The sequence below is a fragment of the Capra hircus genome, chromosome 6 (assembly GCF_001704415.2).
Source record: "Capra hircus breed San Clemente chromosome 6, ASM170441v1, whole genome shotgun sequence".
Taxonomy (NCBI): domain Eukaryota; kingdom Metazoa; phylum Chordata; class Mammalia; order Artiodactyla; family Bovidae; genus Capra; species Capra hircus.
The window spans coordinates 94,899,776-94,926,717 of record NC_030813.1 but is presented as its reverse complement, the minus strand read 5'-3'; positions in this window follow the sequence as shown (position 1 = coordinate 94,926,717).

Genomic DNA, 26,942 nt, shown 5'->3' with positions numbered 1-26,942 from the left:
TTTTTTTTTTTTTTTAAGGCAAACACCATATATACTCTTTGGATGGTTGTTGGTGTGTTTTTTTTTTTTTTTTTCTTTTGTTTGTTTGTTTTTTTTTTAATAATTTTTTTTTCTTTCTTCCTTTTTCCTTCTGCTTTTCTTTAATATTGTATCTTTGAAAATCCAACCTCTACTCTAGATTTTTAATCTTTGCTCTTAGGTTTTTGTTGTCAATTTTGTACATTTAAAAACCCAAACTTCACTACCCAAGTTTACCTGAGAGCGAGATTACTGGCTTGACCACTCTCTCCTCCTCTGGACTCTCCTTTTTCTCCACCAGGTGGCCTCTGTCTCTTTTCTCCCCCATCTCTTCTCTATCCAACTCTGTGAATCTCTGTGTGTTCCAGACGGTAGAGAACACCTAAGGAACTGGTTACTGGCAGGATTTGTCTCTCTCCTACTCATTCCTCTCTCTTATCCTCCTGGTCACCTCTGTCTACTTCCTCCCTCTCCTCTTCCTGGTATAACTCTGTAAATACCTCTGAGTGGTCCAGACTATAGAGCGCACATAAGGAAGTGACTACTGACTAGCTTGCTCTCTCCTCTCTTGATCTCACTGCATCTCATTCCAGTTACCTCTAACTACCCCCTCCATCTTCTCTTCTCCTTGTAACTCAGTGAACCTCTCTGAGTGTCCCTCAATGTGGAGAAACTTTTCATCTTTAACCTAGATGTTTTATCATCGGTGCTGTATAGGTGGAGAAGTCTAGAGGCTACTGTAAAAATAAAACTGAAAACCAGAAGCAGGAAGCTTAAATCCAAAGCCTGAAAACATTAGAGAACTCTTGAATTCAGGGAACATTAAGCAATAGGAGCTCATCAAATGCCTTCATACCTACACCAAAACCAAGCTCCACCCAAGGGCCAACAAGTTCCAAAACAAGACATACCACGCAAATTCTCCAGCAACACAGGAACACTCCCCTGAGCTTCAATATACAGGCAGCTCAAAATTATCCCAAAACTTTTGATGTCTCATAACCCATTACGGGTCACTCCACTGCACTCCAGAGAGAAGAAACCTAGCTCCACCCACCAAAACTCCAACACAAGCCTCCCTAACCAGGAAACCTTGACAAGCCACTGATAGAACCCCACCCAAAGTGAGGAAGCTCCATAATAAAGAGAACTCCACAAATTACCAGAATATAAAAAGGCCACCCCAAACGCAGCAATATAACCAAGATGAAGAGACAGAGGAATACTCAGCAGGTAAAGGAACAGGAGAGCTGCCCACCAAACCAAACAAAAGAGGAAGAAGTAGGGAATCTACCGGGGAAGGAATTCCGAATATTGATAGTGAAAATGATCCAAAATCTTGAAATAAAAATGGAAACACAGATAAATAGCCTAGAGACAAGGATTGAGAAGATGCAAGAAAGGTTTAACAAGGACCTAGAAGAAATAAAAAAGAGTCAAAATATAATGAATAACGCAATAAATGAGATCAGAAACACTCTGGAGGCAACAAATAGTAGAATAACGGAGGCAGAAGATAGGATTAGTGAAATAGAAGATAGAATGGTAGAAATAAATGAATCAGAGAGGAAACAAGAAAAACGAATTAAAAGAAATGAGGACAATCTCAGAGACCTCCAGGACAATATGAAACGCTCCAACATTCGAATTATAGGAGTCCCAGAAGAAGAAGACAGAAAGAAAGATCATGAGAAAATCCTTGAGGAGATAATAGTTGAGAACTTCCCTAAAATGGGGAAGGAAATAATCACCCAAGTCCAAGAAACACAGAGAGTTCCAAATAGGATAAACCCAAGGCGAAACACCCCAAGACACATATTAATCAAATTAACAAAGATCAAACACAAAGAACAAATATTAAAAGCAGCAAGGGAAAAACAACAAATAACACACAAGGGGATTCCCATAAGGACAACAGCTGATCTTTCAATAGAAACTCTTCAGGCCAGGAGGGAATGGCAAGACATACTTAAAGTGATGAAAGACAATAACCTACAGCCCAGATTACTGTATCCAGCAAGGATCTTATTCAAATACGAAGGAGAAATCAAAAGCTTTACAGACAAGCAAAAGCTGAGAGAATTCAGCACCACCAAACCAGCTCTCCAACAAATTCTAAAGGATATCCTCTAGACAGGAAACACGAAAAGGGTGTATAAACCTGAACCCAAAACAATAAAGTAAATGGTAACGGGATCATACTTATCAATAATCACCTTAAACGTAAATGGGTTGAACGCCCCAACCAAAAGACAAAGACTGGCCGAATGGATACAAAAACAAGACCCCTCTATATGCTGCTTACAAGAGACCCACCTCAAAACAAGGGACACATACAGACTGAAAGTGAAGGGCTGGAAAAAGATATACCACGCAAACAGAGACCAAAAGAAAGCAGGAGTGGCAATACTCATATCCGATAAAATAGACTTTAAAACAAAGGCTGTGAAAAGAGGCAAAGAAGGCCACTACATAATGATCAAAGGAACAATCCAAGAAGAAGATATAACAATTATAAATATATATGCACCCAATATAGGAGCACCGCAATATGTAAGAGAAATGATAACAAGTATGAAAGGGGAAATCAACAATAACACAATAATAGTGGGAGACTTTAATACCCCACTCACACCTATGGACAGATCAACTAAACAGAAAATTAACAAAGAAACGCAAACTTTAAATGATTCATTAGATCAGTTAGACCTAATTGATATCTATAGGACATTTCACCCCAAAACAATGAATTTCACCTTTTTTTCAAGTGCTCATGGAACCTTCTCCAGGATAGATCACATCCTGGGCCATAAATCTAAACCTGATAAATTCAAAAAAATCGAAATCATTCCAAGCATCTTTTCTGACCATAATGCATTAAGATTAGATCTCAATTACAGGAGAAAAACTATTAAAAATTCCAACATATGGAGGTTGAACAACACACTTCTGAATAACCAACAAATCACAGAAGAAATCAAAAAAGAAATCAAAATATGCATAGAAACTAATGAAAATGAAAACACAACAACCCAAAACCTGTGGGACACTATAAAAGCAGTGCTAAGAGGAAAGTTCATAGCAATACAGGCATACCTCAAGAAACAAGAAAAAAGTCAAATAAATAACCTAACTCTACAACTAAAGCAACTAGAAAAGGAAGAGTTGGAGAACCCCAGAATTAGCAGAAGGAAAGAAATCTTAAAAATTAGGGCAGAAATAAATGCAAAAGAAACCAAAGAGACCATAGCAAAAATCAACAAAGCCAAAAGCTGGTTCTTTGAAAGGATAAATAAAATTGACAAACCATTAGCCAGACTCATCAAGAAGCAAAGAGAGAAAAATCAAATCAATAAAATTAGAAATGAAAATGGAGAGATCACAACAGACAACACAGAAATACAAAGGATCATAAGAGACTACTATCAGCAATTGTATGCCAATAAAATGGACAACGTGGAAGAAATGGACAAATTCTTAGAAAAGTACAATTTTCCAAAACTGAACCAGGAAGAAATAGAAAATCTTAACAGACCCATCACAAGCACGGAAATTGAAACTGTAATCAGAAATCTTCCAGCAAACAAAAGCCCAGGTCCAGATGGCTTCACAGCTGAATTCTACCAAAAATTTCGAGAAGAGCTAACACCTATCCTCCTCAAACTCTTCCAGAAAATTGCAGAGGAAGGTAAACTTCCAAACTCATTCTATGAGGCCACCATCACCCTAATACCAAAACCTGACAAAGATGTCACAAAAAAAGAAAACTACAGGCCAATATCACTGATGAACATAGATGCAAAAATCCTCAACAAAATTCTAGCAATCAGAATCCAACAACACATTAAAAAGATCATACACCATGACCAAGTGGGCTTTATCCCAGGGATGCAAGGATTCTTCAATATCCGCAAATCAATCAATGTAATTCACCACACTAACAAACTGAAAAATAAAAACCATATGATTATCTCAATAGATGCAGAGAAGGCCTTTGACAAAATTCAACATCCATTTATGATAAAAACTCTCCAGAAAGCAGGAATAGAAGGAACATACCTCAACATAATAAAAGCTATCTATGACAAACCCACAGCAAACATTATCCTCAATGGTGAAAAATTGAAAGCATTTCCCCTAAAGTCAGGAACAAGACAAGGGTGTCCACTTTCACCGCTACTATTCAACATAGTTCTGGAAGTTTTGGCCACAGCAATTAGAGCAGAAAAAGAAATAAAAGGAATCCAAATTGGAAAAGAAGAAGTAAAACTCTCACTGTTTGCAGATGACATGATCCTCTACATGGAAAACCCTAAAGACTCCACCAGAAAATTACTAGAGCTAATCAATGAATAGAGTAAAGTTGCAGGATATAAAATCAACACACAGAAATCCCTTGCATTCCTATACACGAATAATGAGAAAGTAGAAAAAGAAATTAAGGAAACAATTCCATTCACCATTGCAACGAAAAGAATAAAATACTTAGGAATATATCTACCTAAAGAAACTAAAGACCTATATATAGAAAACTATAAAACACTGATGAAAGAAATCAAAGAGGACACTAATAGATGGAGAAATATACCATGTTCATGGATCGGAAGAATCAATATAGTGAAAATGAATATACTACCCAAAGCAATTTACAAATTCAATGCAATCCCTATCAAGCTACCAGCAACATTTTTCACAGAACTAGAACAAATAATTTCAAGATTTGTATGGAAATACAAAAAACCTCGAATAGCCAAAGCAATCTTGAGAAAGAAGAATGGAACTGGAGGAATCAACTTGCCTGACTTCAGGCTCTACTACAAAGCCACAGTCATCAAGACAGTATGGTACTGGCACAAAGACAGACATATAGATCAATGGAACAAAATAGAAAGCCCAGAGATAAATCCACACACATATGGACACCTTATCTTTGACAAAGGAGGCAAGAATATACAATGGAGTAAAGACAATCTCTTTAACAAGTGGTGCTGGGAAAACTGGTCAACCGCTTGTAAAAGAATGAAACTAGATCACTTTCTAACACCCCACACAAAAATAAACTCAAAATGGATTAAAGATCTAAATGTAAGACCAGAAACTATATAACTCCTAGAGGAGAACATAGGCAAAACACTCTCAGACAGAAATCACAGCAGGATCCTCTATGATCCACCTCCCAGAATTCTGGAAAGAAAAGCAAAAATAAACAAATGGGATCTAATTAAAATTAAAAGCTTCTGCACAACAAAGGAAAATATAAGCAAGGTGAAAAGACAGCCTTCTGAATGGGAGAAAATAATAGCAAATGAAGCAACGGACAAACAACTAATCTCAAAAATATACAAACAACTTATGCAGCTCAATTCCAGAAAAATAAACGACCCAATCAAAAAATGGGCCAAAGAACTAAATAGACATTTCTCCAAAGAAGACATACGGATGGCTAACAAACACATGAAAAGATGCTCAACATCACTCATTATTAGAGAAATGCAAATCAAAACCACAATGAGGTACCACTTCACACCAGTCAGAATGGCTGCGATCCAAAAATCTGCAAGCAATAAATGCTGGAGAGGGTGTGGAGAAAAGGGAACCCTCCTACACTGTTGGTGGGAATGCAAACTAGTACAGCCGCTATGGAGAACAGTGTGGAGATTCCTTAAAAAATTGCAAATAGAACTACCTTATGACCCAGCAATCCCACTGCTGGGCATACACACCGAGGAAACCAGAATTGAAAGAGACACATGTACCCCAATGTTCATCGCAGCACTGTTTATAATAGCTAGGACATGGAGACAACCTAGATGTCCATCAGCAGAGGAATGGATAAGAAAGCTGTGGTACATATACACAATGGAATATTACTCAGCCGTTAAAAAGAATTCATTTGAATCAGTTCTGATGAGATGGATGAAACTGGAGCCGATTATACAGAGTGAAGTAAGCCAGAAAGAAAAACACCAATACAGTATACTAACACATATATATGGAATTTAGGAAGATGGCAATGACGACCCTGTATGCAAGACAGGGAAAGAGACACAGATGTGTATAATGGACTTTTGGACTCAGAGGGAGAGGGAGAGGGTGGGATGATTTGGGAGAATGACATTCTAACATGTATACTATCATGTAAGAATTGAATCGCCAGTCTATGTCTGATGCAGGATACAGCATGCTTGGAGCTGGTGCATGGGGATGACCCAGAGAGATGTTATGGGGAGGGAGGTGGGAGGGGGGTTCATGTTTGGGAACGCATGTAAGAATTAAAGATTTTAAAATTTAAAAAAATTAAAAAAAAATTGATAGAAATCAAAAAGTAAGTTTGTGTAAGCTGTAATTTGGGGTATTTTTTATTTATACTTTAGTAAATATTGATTAATTATGGTAATTATAACATCAAATGAAGAAGATGGATCATTGAAATATCAGTTCAGTTCAGTTCAATTCAGTCACTCAGTCATGTCCGACTCTTCGCGACCCCATTTGCGACCTCTTTGCACCACGTCAGGCCTCCCTGTCCATCACCAACTCCCAGAGCTCACTCAGACTCACATCCATCGAGTCAGTGATGCCATCCAGCCATCTCATCCTCTGTCATCCCCTTATCCTCCTGCCCCCAATCCCTCCCAGCATCAAGGTCTTTTCCAATGAGTCAACTCTTCGCATGACGTGCCAAAGTTCTGGAGTTTCACCTTTAGCATCATTCCTTCCAAAGAAATCCCAGGGCTGATCTCCTTCAGAATGGACTGGTTGGATCTCCTTGTAGTCCAAGGGACTCTCAGGAGTCTTCTCCAATACCACAGTTCAAAAGCATCAATTCTTCGGCGCTCAGCTTTCTTCACAGTCCAACTCTCAGATCCATACATGACCACAGGAAAAACCATAGCCTTGACTAGACGGACCTTAGTCGGCAAAGTAATGTCTCTGCTTTTCAATATGCTATCTAGGTTGGTCATAACTTTTCTTCCAAGGAGTAAGTGTCTTTTAATTTCACGGCTGCAATCACCATCTGCAGTGATTTTTGAGCCCAGGAAAATAAAGTCTGACACTGTTTCCACTGTTTCCCCATCTATTTCCCACGAAGTGATGGGACCAGATGCCATGATCTTCGTTTTCTGAATGTTGAGCTTTAAGTCAACTTTTTCACTCTTCTCTTTCACTTTCATCAAGAGGCTTTGTAGTTCCTCTTCACTTTCTGCCATAAGGGTGGTGTCATCTGCATATCTGAGGTTATTGATATTTCTCCCGGCAATCTTGATTCCAGCTTGTGTTTCTTCCTGTCCAGCGTTTCTCATGATGTACTCCGCATATAAGTTAAATAAGCAGGGTGACAATATACAGGCTTAAGTACTCCGGAACCAGCCTGTTGTTCCATGTCCAGTTCTAACTGTTGCTTCCTGACCTGCATACAGATTTCTCAAGAGGCAGGTACAAGATGCTAAATTATATTTTTGTCCATTGCTTAAGCATTCTAAAATCTAAAATTTTGCCAGGTCTCCATAATGATTTTAAACTACTTTTAGTATTAAGAAACTTTAAATTATATTGCCTTTGAAATTTAATTTATTTGAGGGCAAAACAACGTGTTGATGAACTTTAGTTTCTTTTAAGGTGTTTTTGTACATATTATTAAGAATTTATTGTCTATTTGCTAATACTGTAATATTCTCTCCTAAAGAAATTTTAAACCTCCTTTTATTATTTCAGGTAAAGTTTACTCAGAGTTAGATTCACAGCCAGTAATTGCGTACTTTAGGGAGTCTGACAAATTCACACAAATATATAACTGACACCCCAATCAAAGAACACTCCTCTAACCCAGAAAGTTGCCTCATCATCCACTCCATCAGTCTCTATCACTCACAGGCAAACACTCCTCTGTTTCTGTCACTAAGAGTTTAATATGTTCTTGAACTTCAAACAAATTGAACTACCCAGTATGTGTTCACTTGTTTTTGTTGCTAAGTCGTGTCTGACTCTTTTGCAACCCCATGGACTGTGGCCTGCCAGGCTCCTCTGTCCATGGGATTTCCCAGGCAAAAATACTGGAGTGGGTTGCTACCTCCTTCTCCAGGGGCTCTTCCTGACCCAGGGATCGAACCCGTATATCTCCTGCATTGCAGGCAGATTCTTTACCACTGAGCCACCTTATGCTATTTTTTTTTTTTTTTTTGAGAGATTTCTCTCTCTAGTCGCATGGAACAGTAGGTAATTTTCTCTCTTTTTTTATTACCTACTGGTGTTGCTTTGTATAATATGTAGCTATTTATCTATCTTCCTTTTGGTACATATTTAGATTGTTTCCAGTTTGGAACTGGGGAACCTGGTGGGCTACAGTCCATGTGATCACAAAGAGTTAGTCGTGACCGAGCACTGAACACACATGCTGGTTTGGAATTATTATTAATGAAGCTGCAGTAAAAATATTTTTACAGGTTTTTCATGGACTTATGTTTTGATTCCCTTTAGGTAAATACTTGGAGTTGAAGTGCTGGTTCATGCGAAAAATGTTTAAGAAACTGCCAAGCAGTTCTCCAAGTTTGGGTCAGTTTACACTCCCACCATCAGTATATAAAAGGGATTTCTTCGCTCCACACCCTTGCCGACAGTTTGTGTTTTCAGTCTTTTCAGAAGTATGTTGCATACTTTTCAAATATTGGAGCATTTTCTAGGTTTCTTTCTGTTACTAGTTTAAATCCGTTATGATCTTAGAACATTTTTGTGTGAATTATTTTCTTTTACATATGGGAAAGTTTGTTTCATTGCTTATCTTGATGAAGACTGAGTTTATGTTCAAATATTAATAATATTACACTCCCCTCACACTTAGTAGGGCTTCCCTGATAGCTCAGTGGTATAAAGAATCTGCTTGCAATACAAGAGACTCAGGAGATGCAGGTTCAATCCCTGAGTCCAGAAGATTTCCTGGAATAGGAAATGACCATCCACTCCATTATTCTTGCCTGAAAAATCCCGTGGACAGAGGATCCTGAAGGGCTACAGTCCAAAAGGCCACAAAGAGCCAGACACGACTGAGCTACTGAGAACAGCACACATAAGTTCTTTCTAACAGTGTGTTCCCAATTGCTTCCTGTCATCCTTTGTTGTATGGTCATATATTTTAACTTTTACGTGCGCTATTAACAGAAAATATACTATTATCTTTCGCTCCAAACAGTCATCTCTAGAGCAGTAAAAGTTAAGAAAAACAAAAATTTAATTTCCTTAATTTATTCCTTTTCTAATGCTCTTCATATTTTGTGTAAATCTAAATTTCTTACATCCTCTGAATAACTGAATAACTCTGAGTATTTCTTTTCAAGATAGTAATATACTCACTAATTTTAAAAACTTCACTAGTTTTTTTGCTTGTTTGAGAAAATAATTTATTTTTCTTTAATTTTTGGATTATGCTTTACTAGGTATGGAGTTCTAAATTGGTAGTCTTTCTTCTAATACTTGAAAGGTATCACTATTGTATATTTTTCCCACATGATTTCTGATGAGACGTCTACTGTAATTCTTATCATTGTTTCTCTATAGGTAATATGTCTTTTTTTCTCTGCAAGATTTTCCTTTTGTCTCCGGGTTTTAGCAATCTAAATATGATATATTGGCTTCCCTAATTGCTCAGACAGTAAAGCGTCTGCCTACAATGCGTGTAGACCCTGGTTCGATCCCTAGGTGGGGAAGATCCTCTGGAGAAGGCAATGGCACCCCACTCCAGTACCCTTGCCTGGAAAATCCCATGGACAGATGGAACCTGGTAAGCTACCGTCTGTGGGGTCACAAAGAGTCGGATATGATACATAGGTGTTCCCTTACCCCTCCTAAACTAAATACTTTTCTGAGCTTCTTAAATCTATAGTTTAGTGTCTTGCCACTAACTTTGGAAAATTCTCAGCCATTATTTTTTTCAAGTCATAAATTTGGCCCCGTTTGCTCTCTGCTCCTTCTAGGAGTCTATGGATGTTAGACTGTTTGGTATTGTCCCACAACTCACAGATGCTCCCTCTGCTTTCATTTCTTTCTCTTTGTATTTCAGATTGAGTAATTTTTATTGGCTTACCTGTGAGTTCACTGATCTTTTCCTTGACTGTGTAAAGTGTACTGATGACTCCACTGAAGGCAGTGTTCATCTCTGTTTTTATTTTATATTTCTAGCATTTCTGTTTGATTTTAGTTTTAGTTCCATTCTTTTTAGTTTGATTGCAGTTTCTCTTTCCCTCATGAAGATATCTATCTGATCTTACATGTGGTATACCTTTTCATTAAGAGCCATTAACATAGAATAGTTATTTTAAATTCTTTGTCTGATATTTCCAGCATTAATGTCATATTTAACTCTGGTTTTGATGATTATGTTGTCTTTTTAAACTTTTTTGCATTTTTATATGCTTTGTATGTTTTTGTTCAAAGCTGGACATATTCTATAGAATAGTTTAGATATTGAAATAAATACTTTTTTACACTTGGCTATGTATATGCCTGTCATTAGTCTAGCTTGATTGTTCTTATTTGAGGGCATACTGAAGTTGGATGGTGTTTTATGTTGTGGTGAGGAGAAAGTAGGAGTAAAGATTCATAAGTTTTGTATCTGTTTTCACTAGCTATGAAATGAAACCAAGATTTTAAACATTCTGAGCTCTTCTACCTCCTCTCTCTCCCTTTTTCTTCATTTATTTTTTTTTCTTCCCCTTTATTTATTTTAGAAATTAAAGTACAATATCCATCTTGCCTATGCAGGATGTAAACACGCTTTGAGATAGTGTTGTTCCATACAGAGTTATAAAGAATTTTGTATTTGCCTCATGTGAAAAGGTGCGTGCACTTCTTGAGAAGCTTCAGATTTTTTATTTCTGATTTTGACTTAAAAACAAGGAGAACCAGGGACACAAAGCCATAGCAGAATGACTGTTGTATTTCAATTAAAATGGGGCCTCTTTTCTTCTTATCACCCAATACCTCTATCTATAGTCAGGCAAAAACCCAATTAGTTATTAATTGATGTGCATTAAAATTCATTAACTCTGCATGTGAGGCCTGGGCTATAATTAACTGTCTTTCTTACCTTTTGTTCTGAAATCTCTAGGTAAAAATCCCATTGCTAATAAGAAGGAGGGAAACACTTTTGCTATCTAGTTAGTTAAAGAGCAAGGTCTTCAGAAGGCTGGATGACTGAGTGCCCGAAGGTCTGAGCATAACCAAGGAGCATTGTTAGATTCCCCAGAACTATTTACCTGTTTGGAAAGGGGACAAGAGGTAGTAGTATTTTACAGTGTTCTCCTCTCATGATGTTTGCACATTAAATTGCAGTTTGTATATGTCTTCAATCAAATACTTAACATTCAAACTTCAGATCTCAAAAAAAAAGTATTCCTTGAATGTGCAGTTTCAAATAAATAGCTTGAAACTCATCAATTTTAAACTAAGTGTATTGAAATCACTATGTGTTTTCTTAAAACACTCCTTACAAATGAATGATAGACAAAATAAATTATCTCAAACTCAAGTAAGAATATTCGTAAATAGCTTTCATTAGCTTCTCAGCATGACATTTGGATAGATTTACAGTCCCAGCTATATTGACACTTTGGTATCTGTAATCTATAAAAATAACCAAGAAAGTAACTATTATTTCCTGATTTCTCAAGCTCCATAAAAGCTAATTATGCACAGACTTTAAGTGAAGATTTTAACCCATTTACAGTGGTTTCCATCCACTTGTAGACTAAAAATAAAGATTATCTTGTGAAATGAGAAATAAAGAAATCTTATAATTTATAAAATTTGGAGAAAGCCAATAGGAACTTTTAGTCCTTCCACTTTTCCATTCTTTAAATTGGATAGCTGGGGCCCCATAATTTTAAAATACTTTTGCAAAGCCATAATTACTGTTATATATGGGTTCGATCCTTGGGTTGGCAAGATCCCCTGGGGAAGGGAACGACTACCCACTCCAGTATTCTGGCCCAGAGAATTCCATGGACTGTATAGTCCATGAGTTCGCAAAGAGTTGGATTCTACTGAGCAACTTTCACTTTCATAGTATATAATGGTATATATACTATGAAAGCAGTTTTATATATATATATATATATACACACACACACACACATACATACCATATGTATGTATATGGTCGCACAGAGTCAGACATTACTAAAGTGATTTAACACACACTCATGCACATGTATATATATGGTATATTTTAATTATTATGATAAGCATCAGAATTGTAAAACACATATTTTGTTTGAATTTAGAAAACTATTATTCATTTTTACATTAATTTGGATATACTGTAGCTGGCTTAAGAATATGGCTCCCTGAAGATAACTACATGTGATGCTCACAGCTGATATTTATTTCAGTGCTATTTTGTTCTAGACATTGTTCTAAGTGTTCACACCTACAAAATAATTTAACCCTTAGATTTGTTCTGTGAGATAAGTTCTATTACTATGATCTCCATTTCACAGATGAATACACTGGGGCTCTGAGAAATAACCTGCTCAAATCCCAAAGCTAAAAAGTGAAGGTCTGAAATCTATGCTCATAACATCTGCCTGCGACTGCTGCTGCTCAGTCGCGTCAGTTGTGTCGGACTCTTTTGTGGCCCCATGGACTGAAACCCGCCAGGCTCCTCTGTCCATGGGATTTTCCTGGAAAGAACAGTCGAGTGGGTTGCCATGCCCTCCTCCAGGGGAATCTTCCCCACCCAGGGACAGGGCTAGAACAGGCGTCTCCTGTGTCTCTGCATTGTGGATGGATTCTTTACCACTGGTCCACCAGGGAAGCCAGCCTCTGCCCACAAACCTTCATATATGAGAATGGCCTGTCATGGTCAAGTAATACATATGCATCCAATTCCAAAGTATCAGTATTATGAGAAATTTTTCCAAACTTGGATAATATTTTCAAATATGTTCTATGAATTACAAATATCTTCTTATGTCTTTCTGTTTTAAGTTCTCACTAGTGCTGAGATAAGAAATGGTTGAAGAACAGGCATATTCAAAATGTTGAGAAATTACTGAATAAGGTGTTTTCTCATTCTTCTGGGTCTCTTTGCTGGCTCCTCCTCAATGTCACTTACCCAGAGCTAGGTCGTGGGCCCTTATTTTTCTTCTGCAGTCTCTCACTAGGTGTTTCCATTCAGTCACTGGGCTTTAAATCCATGGATATGCTCATGGCAACTAGATTTGTATTTCTAGCCATGACCATTGAGTTCCAAATTTCAATATTTTTTGATCGCCTTTTGACATCTCCACTTCAATCAACAAATACCTCAGATTTAATACAACCCAAACAGAATTCTTTTCACAGCTGTTTGTAAGGCCTCCCCAGACAGCCAGTTTGCTTTTTTGCATTTCTTTTCCATGGGGATGGTCTTGATGCCTGTCTGCTATACAGTGTCACGAACCTCATTCCATAGTTCATCAGGCACTCTATCTATCAGTTCTAGGCCCTTAAATTTATTTCTCACTTCCACTGTATAATCATAAGGGATTTGATTTAGGTCATACCTGAATGGTCTAGTGGTTTTCCCTACTTTCTTCAATTTAAGTCTGAATTTGGCAATAAGGAGTTCATGATCTGAGCCACAGTCAGCTCCGGGTCTTGTTTTTGCTGACTGTATAGAGCTTCTCCATCTTTGGCTGCAAAGAGTATAATCAATCTGATTTCAGTGTTGGACATCTGGTGATGTCCATGTGTAGAGTCTTCTCTTGTGTTTTTGGAAGAGGGTGTTTGCTATGACCAGTGCGTTTTCTTGGCAAAACTCTATTAGTCTTTGTCCTGCTTCATTCCATGTTCCAAGGCCAAATTTGCCTGTTACTCCAGGTGGTTCTTGACTTCCTACTTTTGCATTCCAGTCCCCTATAATGAAAAGGACATCTTTTTGGGGTGTTAGTTCTAAAAGGTCTTGTAGTCTTCATAGAACCGTTCAGTTCAGCTTCTTCAGTGTTACTGGTTGGGGCATAGACTTGGATTACTGTGATATTGAATGGCTTGCCTTAGAAATGAACAGAGATCATTCTGTTGCTTTTGAGATTATTTAACTTCTATGCAGAGTACATCATGAGAAACGCTTGGCTGGAAGAAGCATAAGCTGGAATCAAGATTGCCAGGAGAAATATCAATAACCTCACATATGCAGATGACACCACCCTTATGACAGAAAGTGAAGAGGAACTAAAACGTCTCTTGATGAAAGTGAAAGAAGAGAGTGAAAAAGTTGACTTAAAGCTCAACATTCAGAAAACGAAGATCATGGCATCCGGTCCCATCACTTCATGGGAAATAGATGGGGAAACATGGAAACAGTGTCAGACTTTATTTTTGGGGGCTCCAAAATCACTGCAGATGATGACTGCAGCCATAAAATTAAAAGACGCTTACTCTTTGGAAGAAAAGTTATGACCAACCTAGATAGCATATCCAAAAGCAGAGACATTACTTTGCCAACAAAGCTCCATCTAGTCAAGGCTATGGTTTTTCCTGTGGTCATGTATGGGTGTGAGAGTTGGACTGTGAAGAAAGCTGAGTGCTGAAGAATTGATGCTTTTGAAGTGTGGTGTTGGAGAAGACTCTTGAGAGTCCCTTGGACTGCAAGGAGATCCAACTAGTCCATCCTAAAGGAGATCAGTCCTGGGTGTTCTTTGGAAAGAATGATACTAAAGCTGAAACTCCAGTACTTTGGCCACCTCATGCGAAGAGTTGACTCATTGGAAAAGACTCTGATGCTGGAGGGGATTGGGGACGACAGAGGATGAGATGGCTGGTTGGCATCACGGACTCGATGGACATGAGTCTGAGTGAGCTCCGGGAGTTGGTGATGGACAGGGAGGCCTGGCATGCTGTGATTCATGAGGTCGCAAAGAGTCGGACATGACTGAGCGACTGAACTGAACTGACTAAAACAGAATTCTGTAATCTCTCCTGTTCTCAAGCACAGATCAGGAAACAAAAGCAAAACTAAAACTTGGTTCAACATTCAATACTTTTTTGTTCAATATTTTCTATATCAGTGAATACAACCCTCAGCCATCCCCGAAATTAGAAATCATTCATAATCTCTGTCCCCTCATCATCCACATTCAGTCCTTTTGCACATCTTCTCAGTTATTCTTCCAAATCATATTTCATATCCATTTTTGGGGGTGGGGAAGGGAAGGGGTGCTATGCTGAGGATTCCTTACTGTGAGCTGGATTTCTCTAGCTGTGGTGCCCAGGCTTCTCATTGTGGTGGCTTCTCTGGTTGCACAGTATGGGTTCTAGGGCATGTATTTTTATCTAGTCATTTTTAAAGACCCAACTCAAAGCTACTTTTCTTTCTGTATCCTGTGAAGTGAAAGTCGTTCAGTCATGTCTGACTCTTTGCAACCCCATAGACTATATGGTCCATGGAATTCTCCAGGCCAGAATACTGGAGTTGAGTAGCCTTTCCCTTATCCAGGATATCTTCCCAACCCAGGGATCAAACCCAGATCTCCCTCATTTCAGGCAAATTCTTTACCAGCTGAGCCACAAGGGAAGCCCAAGAATACTGGAGTGAGTAGCCTATCCTTTCTCTAGTGAATCTTCCCGACCCAGGAATTGAACTACGTCTCCTGAGTTGTAGGTGGATTCTCTGTAGCCTACTGACCCGAATAATTCATGCTTCCCAGTTGGGTCAGTAAGGCTACAAAGAGAAAAGTGGCTTTGAGCTGGATCTTTTAAGTTCAAAGTTATATAAATAAAATATCTCTTTAAAATCACTTAGGGAAAATGTTGACCTAGATGTATTTACATTTGTTAAAGGGCAGATGTTTAATTTTTATTTTGACTACAGCTTATGTCCAGGTACCTGGTCAAATCAAATGTTTATTGTCTGATTCATAATAAATTAATCACACTGAAAAAAAATGAATGGATAAGTCTGTTCTCTGTGTCTGTGTCTCCATTGCTGCCCTGCAAATAGGTTCATAATAGCATGGAAACATATACATTACCATACGTAAAGTAAGAGAGCAGGTGGGAATTTGCTGTGTGACACAGGGAGCTCAACCCAGTGCTCTGTGACAACCTAGGGGGTGGGATGGGGTGGGAGGTGGGAAGGGGTTCAGGATGGAGGGGACTTATGTATACCTGTGGCTGATTAATGTTGATACATGGTAGCAACCAACACAAGATTTTAAATCAATTATCCTCTAATTTAAAAAAAATGGATAAAGATGTGGTATACATATACAATGGAATATTACTCAGCCATAAAAAGGAATGAAATTGGGTCATTTGTAGAGATGTTGATGGACCTAGAGTCTGTCACATAGAGTTAAGTAAGTCAAAAAGAAAAAAACAAATATATATTAACACATATATGTGGAATCTAGAAAAATGGTACAGATGAACCTACTAGCAGGCAGGAATGCAAGCACAGGTATAAAAGAATGGACATATGGACACGGGTAAGGGCAGGGGGGGTGGGATGAATTTTTGTCTTGTGTTAGATTTCCTCTGGTTTTAAAGAGTTTTCCTAAGAGTTGGTAACTGAATATATAACGAATTTTTTAAAAGTCATGCAAAGTTGTCCAATTTCACCAAAATTTACATGAAAATAGTAGCAACAAAGTCATTTCATGTAAACAGAGCTGGAATTTTATAGCTGAGACCTTCATGTGATATAGTACATCCCCCCACCCAGTACCCCCACCTCTGTTTTGAGTTGAGGAAATTGAATTTCAGAAAGGCCAAAGGACTTCCTGCTTGTTACTTGGATAGTTATTGGCAGGAATGGGAATAGAAATCAAGTCTCATGATACCTCTTTAAGGGTGGATTTTCACTATGTCACACTGATACTTCTTAAAAATTAGTGACTGGAAAGTTGAGAAGATCATTAGCAATGGAATGGAGCCCAAGCAGATGCTCTGGTGAAGTAAAGCTTACGGCTCAGAGCAGAGACACAATTAACAAATACGCTGGATTTGTCACGGAGGAGGTGAGTTTTATGGCTCATAACGAAACTCCACAAAGGAGGATTTTGGCAGTTGCAGGTCAACTTTCAGCAGCCCTTGCTTGAGACTCAGCTTGCTTAATGGGCTGAGTTACCCTAGGTCCTCCAGGGGCTCATTAGATAAATGACTACAGTCTTTAGACCTTGAGATTTGGAGCTGAAGCTGCTTGTTCGGCAAGAGCTTGACTAGCAATGACTGTTAATATTAAAAAGCAATAGATCATTGGGATTTAAATTAGGGGAAGCAATGCCAGTTCTCTTCTGAGGACATAGAAATATCATGCAAGCCAGGAGATAAAAATATGCTATCAACTCTACTTTAATCACAGAAACTTGTATCAGCAAAGTCATATATCAACTCTATCTTCTCATGGTTTTGCCCCATCATTCTGGGTCATGCCAATAAAAGTATTATTTTCTGCCAATGCCAAGAGATAAATATTCCATTAAAACATAAAGTAAAAATAGAGGAGTTATTTGTTTCTCTGAGTAGCACAAATAATAATGAAATTGCAACAAAATCTATCTTGCAAATCTACAGGGCAGGTAAATCCCACATAATTAATTCAGGCTGCCTTTCTAATGGTTGCTACCAATTTAACACCCAAACAACAGTGCCTCAAGTTTGTGACTTTTTTCTCAAGACCTCGAGGACTTCTGGAAAATTCAATAATAAAAATTTTTAATGGGAAAAAGTCTTCTTTAAAACATATGAATACGTAAATAAGTGAAGGCATCTTTCATGAGCCTTGTAACTGGTGGTAATAAGATGTTTTGATCCTGTGAAGGGGGAGAGTAACTTTGAGCTTGCTGTTTGTGTGGATGACCTTCCAGAGTTTAATCGGTTGAAAGAAATTTTGCTGAACTTACTTCACTGTCAGTGATCCTTGTGAGACTTGGTGTGCTTGACAGCATTCTCTTTTGCTCCAGGAAAGATTTCTCCTCAAAGGGGGATGCATTAGCCTGTTTAGAACATTGGAAAAGTGATGGTAATTCGAGTAAGAGTTCCTTTCTTACAAAGCCTTCTGGGGAACTTGGGTGGTTCGGTTTTCAGTGAAGATGAGAATTCGTGAAGCGAGATGCGACTAAGCCTTGCAGGTTTGTAGTAAGGAGTGAGACATGTGCATTAAATCCGCTGACCTATGATGCACTTTAGCTGTGAAAATCTCTTAATGAACAACATACTATCACGCTTGATGCTTGTATTGAATTCTAACTTTCATTGTGTTGGGGAATTTTCACATTGGGCTGGGTTTGATATTTTCCTTTGCCAAGAAAAATTGCTAAAGAAAGTGGTGCATACAGACCACTGTAATTCATTTAAAAACATTAATCCTACAGTTTCCTTCTGCTCGATTGTTTTTAAAACACTTGATAATATTATTTTCTCTTGAGTGATAGATCCAATATCAGCAGTCTTGAAGGGGGAAGAAAAGCATTCTTGGGAGAAGCTTTGAAAATGTAAAGCTCAACAAAATCCTTTAAAATGTTAATTTTTGTTATTCTTATTTCACTAATTCTGAATTTTCTAGTATTACCTGTAATGTCTTCCTCCTTTATGAAGTGGGAGGGGGCTTGCCAGAGTTAGAATAGTAATAAGCAAAGAGATGAAGCCGTAGTTTCTCATAAGTCTATCAAAATACACCCAACTCTTTTCTTTGGTTGCTTTTCTACACTCTTCATGGATTCTGAATCTGGAAGCTTGAGGCCAAGAGACAGAGCACACGGATTTGGTGGCTGACATGAAAGGCACAGGACAGCAGTGGGCATGCCGTCACCACATGTGGCCACATCATGTGCTCTGGACAAGCAGCTCTTGCTCTTGGCTCTGTCGGTGTCCAGTGGGATGACCACACCCTCTATTTCCCAATTACAGCTTGGTTGCTCTAAAAATAATGACAAATTACTGACTCGTGTTGATTGGTCTTCATTTGTGCTGTGACACATTTTATTAAGCACACTTTCCCAAACTGTAAGCTATATTCCAAGAAAAGTGACCCCAGAAAGTCACCCCATTTGGAATGTGTTACTGGTATCTTGGGAAGAAAGGAAAGGGAGGGAGGAAAAGTGAACACTGCCTTCACTCCATGATTCTCTGTGAAATGAAATTGCTGCCAACACGTGTCACTCTGATAATTTTTTAAGCAGATTTTAGAATTTAGTAGAGATGTTAAGAGGGCTGTGTTAGCCAGCAGCTGTAACAATCACCAGCAAGACTGAAAGATTCTCTGCATAAATTGGACTTAAGTCCAGTTAATGGAAAGATGGGAAGTGGGGGAAACAGGCATTTTTATCCACACCTTTATGACTCCTTAGGAATTATTGCAGTACCGTAGGAAGATGGAGAAAGTGCAGAGGACATGTTACTCTACTCCTTACTATCAATAAATGATGGACAGCTCCAAATAACAGTCTCTTCCTGAATGAAAAAAAAGTAAATTTGGTCTTTTCAGCCCACTGAAGCAATGCCATCACCAAGCATTTAAAAAAGAAACAACCACTGGTAATAAATAGTGATTATTCTAAATACGCAGAATGTAGAGGCTGCACATTGCAGCCTTGAGAGCAGAAAAGTTTTCTTCTTTTCTGAAATCAGTGACCCCCAAACTTTGTCATTAGTAAAAATAATTAAGAGGTGCTCTAAGAGGGAATGGATGGATGATTGCCACTACGAGGCACATTCTCATTAATTTATTACTGATTTTTAACTTTGCTTCATTAGGACAGGTCTGTTGAAGGCCATTTAGGACTCAGGGGATTAGCCTGCACTTTACGTTGCCTCCATACTGGCTTCAGGGAAGGAGGATCATTTCAGTTTGTTGTCCTCTGTGGACCTATATGTACAGGGAGGAGGAGGGAAATCTACTGCCTTGTAAATCTTCCAATCAAGGAAGTGGTCAATTTCTTTAGGATGTTCTTGAGACTGATGGAGTAGGCTTTTAGGAGTCAATTCTGGGAAAATGGTCATCAGCTAAGCAAATTGTGAAGCAGTCTGCATGTCATTCATGTTCTGCCTCAGTGAGAAGTATGAACAAAATTTGATCTCATCCCAGATAAATTGGGAACCTGAAAGGATGCTAGGCTTAAGTTCCCTCCTTATCTTCAGCTCTGTCTGTGTGTCCAGCGGTCACATACTTCATGAAGATTGCCTCATGAAAGAGGGGGAGCTCTCCTAAGTGTCTGATCCTAAGCCACACAGCAGATGCCACCACACCTGATGGCAGAGGGTTCATTGAAGAAATGTTCTCTGGATGAAGCTCACTGAGAAGAGAACATTTTTCTTTTTAAAACACTCCTGGCTGAATAAGTTATTCTTATCAAGTCTCTGCCTTAGGGCTAAACATCTAGATCTAGGTCTCTTGGTTTCCCCATGGGTATCTCTTGTGATGGGGATGTAAAGATATAAATTGATTTATCCCAGAGTTGGGTTACTACTAAGGAGACAGGAATTAGGCATTTATTGGCTGTCTATGGCATAATTTGCCAGAGCTTTTCTTTGTCTCCTATAAAATAGCAAATGGCATACCAAATACCCTTGAACTTTATTTGAAAGGATCAACTAACTACTTAGGAGTCTCTAGGGTGAAATTTTTCCCATCGTTATCATTTCTTTCATTTCCGCAAAGCCTAACAAAAACCTGGTATAAAGTAGTCCCTGAATAAATGAATAGTGTTCATGTACAGATATAATAGCTTTTCCTATTATTTTCCCCATGGTGTTAGGTATAGAAAGTGTGATCTAAGATCATCTGAAATAAATTCTTGAAATAAAAACTGAAAATTATACTTTCTTTAGTCATGCAAATAAAAACATCATTTTGTTTAATTTTGTGGAAGGCTTGGAAATCTGGATTGTGCTTTTAGTGATTTTTAAACAAACCTTTTAAAGACAAGAGAACATCCAAATTTCCATGGTAAAAATAAGTGCACAGAATGAACCCATTACCCAATACTCATAGAGCACTGTTTAGCAATGATTAACAAATCCAACTGATATTAAGAACTTAGCCCCCTCTAATGGAGCAGACCACAGGGAAATATCAAAAAAGTGCTAACAGCTGGCTTGTTCATATTCTTTTTCTGTTATACAAGAAAACAAATGGTAAAGCACAAAAGCAATTACACAGCAGTCCTCTTTAAGATAAACCATATAAAGAAAAAGTACTGACTAGATTGAAAGCATTACCACATCCCAGATCATAAATTCTAATATTAGATATTAGGAATATAAAGTGTCATTAACTTCAGAAACGCTAGTACACAAGCAGTTGATTTTGTTCTTTAGTAAATACTTTACTAATAGAAAGACCCACTCACAGATCCTAATGGGGAGAAACATTTATCTCATTAAGTCACTACTATGCACCATCTGTTTCCAAGTCAAGCCCCTAGGAAGGAGCCCTTCAAATAGCAAAAGAACCATACCGAATGCCAAATCTCACCTTTCCCTCATGTTTTCAAAAAATATCCCAGTTTATTTTGAATGAATGTGAAAGTAGTTATTTGAAAATAAATACTAAATGTACTAAAAGCAATAACTAGTAAAAATGAAATTTAAACACAGAGCTAATCCTTTCAAGAAGAAGATGCTATCTTACCTTTTGGATTCTCTCTCCCCTTCCTCACTGCCCTCCTGGACACATAAAATGGGTCCCATCTGAAAGGTCAGTGGGTCACAGAAGTCTTCCCTGACTCAGATACAGAAAGCTCCTCAGCCATATATGGTTCATGTTGGTTAGATCATCATACTCAGGACGTGAGTTTCCAGGGAGCTATGACAACTTTTATCTTTGGCATAGTTCCATTCCTTTTAGTACTCAGTGGAATGCCTGGCACATGGTAGATATTCTATCCATATTTGTTAAATGAATGAATAAGTGAATGATTACAAAGCTTAAATGGTAGAAATTCAGCTGTGCCAACATCACCCACAACCAAATGGAGATTTTAATCTTTTTATTTTTATTTCTGATTTTTAAAAAATAAGTAATCAATTTTATTCTTCAGACATCAAATCCAATGCTGTGGATAAATTTCTAAGATAAAGTAAATAAAAGTGTTAAAAAATCAATACAAATACAGACAAAATATCTATTTAAGTTGCAATAATATTTCCTTTCAGACCTAATATACTATGAATTATTTACTCATTTAATTTTTTATCCCTAAAAATCATAATATTTATGAAGTAGACAAATTATTGCAAAGGATTTCTCACTTGAGAAATTAGTTTGCTTTTTAGAGAGAAGTTTGTTTCTTTCTTGTATAACCAAAATTCAGAGTTCCGTGTCCATGTTTCACTATTTTATTGAGTGGCTTCTTTGAAAAAAATTTTTAATATTTTTTAAACTTTTTATTTTATTTTGAAGTATGCTGCTGCTAAGTCGCCTCAGTCATGTCCGACTCTGTGCGACCCCATAGTCGGCAGCCCACCATGCTCCCCCGTCCCTGGGATTCTCCAGGCAAGAACACTGGAGTGGGTTGCCATTTCCTTCTCGAATGCATGAAAGTGAAAAGTGAAAGTGAAGTCGCTCAGTCGTGCCCGACTCTTTGCGATCTCATGGACAGCAGCCTTCCAGCCTCCTCAGTCCATGGGATTCTCCAAGCAAGAGTGCTGGAGTGGGGTGTCACAGCCCACTAATAACGTTTTGATGGTTTCAGATGGACAGCAAAGGGACTCATTACCTCAGCTTCACCTTAGACCACCAGTTGTTAGATTCCAGAGGCTGGGGACCTCTGATTCTTGAATCTCCTGAAATATTAGTTTCACTTTTAAACCAAAAAAGAAACCAACTAGTTGCTATTAATCTAGAACTCATTCCTTGGGCCTTCTTCCTAATCATATCACACTGTCTCCCTGCACGCAACAACTTATGCTGGGACCCAGGGAGCCAAGCTGAAAGAGTCTAACTTACTTGAGGTTCCTGAAGTAAAGTGAAGTGAAGTCGCTCAGTTGTGTCTGACTCTTTGAGACCTCATGGACTGTAGCCTACAAGGCTCCTCTGTCCATGAATTTTCGAGGCAAGAATACTGGAGTGGATTGCCATTTCCTTCTCCAGGGGATCTTCCCCACCCAGGGATCGAATCCGGGTCTCCCACATTGCAGGCAGATGCTTTACCATCTGAAGCACCAGGGTAGTCCAGCAAATAAAATTTAAGGTAACAGATTGGTAAAATCCAGTTCTACTAAATGGAGAAGGATTATGATTTATCACCTTGTATTTTGTATAGTAATCAAACTCTTTCAGTTTAAGTATGTCTGAAACAAGTACATAAAAATGAAAATTAATCTTTGCACACCATGAATATTAAATGTCTTCAACAGTGAAATAAGATAAGGAAGAAAAAATAGGTTTAAAATATAATTAACTTTTACTTCGATTTCACTATTTAGAGTAGGAGGAACTCTTGACGTAGTTTAGTTGTATTGGGTTTGAATGGTGGTGGTAATTATGATTAATTAAGGAGCTGCTGTAAACAATTTGTTTTGAAATGAACTTGGAGTTATATTTAGTTATACAATGTTGAACTTAAAATGGTTTAGGGTTTTTAAATTGTTCCTGAAGTTACTTTCAATTCCAGGAAAAAACTCCTCAACTTTGTAAATATTTCATTTCTGTTTTAATGTAAATGCATGCATGATAATTGCTTTTTGTTTCACTTTTGTGTTGAATATATGTCTGTGCATAGGATAATTGCTGTTGTGTTTCATTGTACTTCTGCCTCTTCTTTTCCACCACAAAATAAGTAAGCATAATAAAGAAAGGATATGTTTTCCCTGTGTCTATTTTCAATGTATAAATATTAACATGAATTCAGCACTTAAAAGAAGGTTGCTTCCAATTTATACTGTTGTGTGAGAAATTACTAAATGCATAGATTCAAGCTTCTACTCTACCCAAGCTAATATTCTTCATATTAAATGCCTAATGATCCCTAAAGAAAAATTGCAATGTATCAGTGTCTTTGCATTTAAAACTCTCTCCACTGGGGATATGTTATAGCAATATATAATGTAGCTAATTTCAGTATGATTTAAATTTGCTCCTATAATTATAAGTGAAAGTTTTGTTGTTCCAATACTGTATACAAGACATCAGAGACTTTTTTGATGTGGACCATTTTTAAAGTTTTCATTGAATTTATTACAATTTTGTTTCTGTTTTATGTTTTGATTTTTTTTTTTTTTTTAGCCAAAAGGCATGTGGGATCTTAGCTCTCTGACCAGGAATCAAGCTTGCAACTCCTGCCTTGGAAGGCGAAGTCTTAACCACTGGACTGCCAAGAAAGTCTTTATCATGATGTTGACTAAAAAAATATAGTCAACAAAAACCTGAAAGTAGAGGTTCATTTTATTTGATGGGAAAATTTAGGACTCGGAGCCCCCGCGAGACAGTGTATCAGCTGCTCTGAGAAAACTGCTCCAAGGAGGCAGCAGGGAAGTCAGGCTAAATACAAGTTTGCAGCAAAGGGAGCAGACAGTTTGAACATCAAAGATCAGGTGTCAAGTCAAGGAATTTAGCATAATATTCTGTGTATGGGAAGATGCAAGCCTCTCAGTTCAGTTAAGTGCAGTTAGGTTGCTCAGTCATGTACGACTCTTCGTGACCCCATGAACTGCAGCATGCCAGGCCTCCCTCTCCATCACCAACTCCTGGAGTTCACTCAAACTCATGTCCATTGAGTCGGTGATGCCATCCAACCATCTCATCTTCTTTCATCCCCTTCTCCTCTCTCCTTCAATCTTTTCCAGCATCAGGGTCTTTTCAAATGAGTCAACTCTTCGCATGAGGTGGCCAAAGTATTGGAGTTTTAGTTTCAACATCAGTCCTTCCAATGAATATTCAGGACTGATTTCCTTTAGAATGGATTGGTTGGATCACCTTGCAGTCCAAGGGACTCAAGCATCTTCTCCAACACCACAATTCAAAAGCATCAGTTCTTTGGTGCTCAACTTTCTTTATAGTCCAATTCTTATATCCATATGTGACTACTGGAAAAACCATAGCCTTGACTAGATGGACCTTTGTTGGCAAAGTAATGTCTCTGCTTTTTAATATGCTGTCTAGGTTGGTCATAGCTTTAGCCTCTGAGCTCACTGAATTCATTCCTGTCATAGCCCCTCAGCTATCTGGGGCCAACCCTGTTTCCTCATTTCCCCTGCTTCTTGCATTCCCCCCAGCTCTGCATCAATCACTTTGTGGAAGTGGCAGCATCCGCTGGATCAGTTTTTGGAGCGCTCATTCACATTTGGAGGCCAGAAATCACTGATGGCTGTGACATTTCTTGTTGATTAATATGGCAGGAGATATTTTCATTTCACAATGATAATCTTTTAATCAAATTTCAGAGGAATAGAGAAGGGAGGCTTATGCATTGTTATGGGTTGAGGGGGTCTTAGAATGAATGTAGCAGAATAAATAGAGGATGAGGCTGTTGGAATGTTTATAAATATTGATAAAAGGCTGAAATTTGTTGCTGATGAGAGAAGAAAGTAAACTCTGGAAGGGTTGATGAATGAGGAAAGTGTCTTCATTAAGTCTAAGGACCAATGTAATAGGAGTAATGGAGTGAAAACTGAATGAATGAGAGTATTTTCAAAGTGGGATAATTAAGTTTTCAGAGGTGAAGGAAGTCCCAGTAATGATTAGATCAGGAAGAATCAAGAGAATGTGCTGTGAACATAAAGACTGAATAACAGAACTTTGAGACTATTTATTTGGCAAAGCAGTGACCAAGATGGCAGTAGCATTTGGGGCTGGAGGAAACCTGTGACCTAGACACCACAGTTATCAGGGTCAAGGATCTCTTGGATGTAGGCAAAACTGAAGAAGAAGGCAATAGCCAGAGAACCAGAGCTCAAAGAGGGACTTATACCTGGGGAGTCAGAGCAAGGAATGCGTGATCTAGAAGCTACACTGAAGAACTGTGAAAAGCTAGTTTTGTTGCAGAGAAAAATCAGGCTCAATTGTGAGACGTCTTTTCCATAGTGGAAGGAAGTGGAAGAGCATTGTGTGAAGAACATGACACAGTCAGTACAGGATGCTGGTGGTGGTGTTTTAGTCGCTAAGTCATGTCCAACTCTTGGGACCCCATACGCTGTGACCTGCCAGGCTCCTCTGTCCATGGGATTTTCCAGGCAAAAATACTGGAGGATGCTGGCAGACATCTTTGCTCGGATCTCACTCAGATCCTCTTCCAACCCTTGTATGGATTCTTTGAGCTCCTGCTGCCACCTCCCTATCTCCATGCCCCCAACTCACAGCCCTTAGGATGAAAGCCCAGCAACCTGACTTTCACAGAATTTCCATACAAACTAACAAAAAATCAGGATAGCCAATTAAACTTGAGCTTCAATTAAACAACAAATAATTGTTTTTTAGTATAAGCATGTTTCATGGAATATTTGAGACATACTAAAAATAATTTGGGCTTCCCTGGTAGCTCAGCTGGTATAAAGAATCCACCTAAAATGCAAGAGACTACCACCTAATTTCTGGGTTGGGAAGATCCCCTGGAGAAGGGATAGACTACCCACTCTAGTATTCTTGCCTGGAAAATACTCATGGACAGAGGAGCCTTGTAGGCTACAGTCAAAGGAGTTGCAAAGAGTCATACAGGATGGAAAGACTAAGCACAGCACAAAAAGAATTCATTGTGTATTTGAAATTCAAATTTAACTGGGTATTACATTTTATCTCACCAGCCTCCATGGGTAACAAACTTGCAGGTGTAATTTCAGCTTCAGAGCTCCTCTGAGAGGACAGGTGAGGCCAAATCTATGCCTGAAAATAGACTCTTGCTTGACTTCTTCCCTCTCCCTGCCCTGCATCCCTGATTCTCTGACCAGTCTCTCCCAGTACCACAGAGAGTACCTTGTACACAGTTCTTGTCTCAGTTTGTTTCTGTATAACCTGA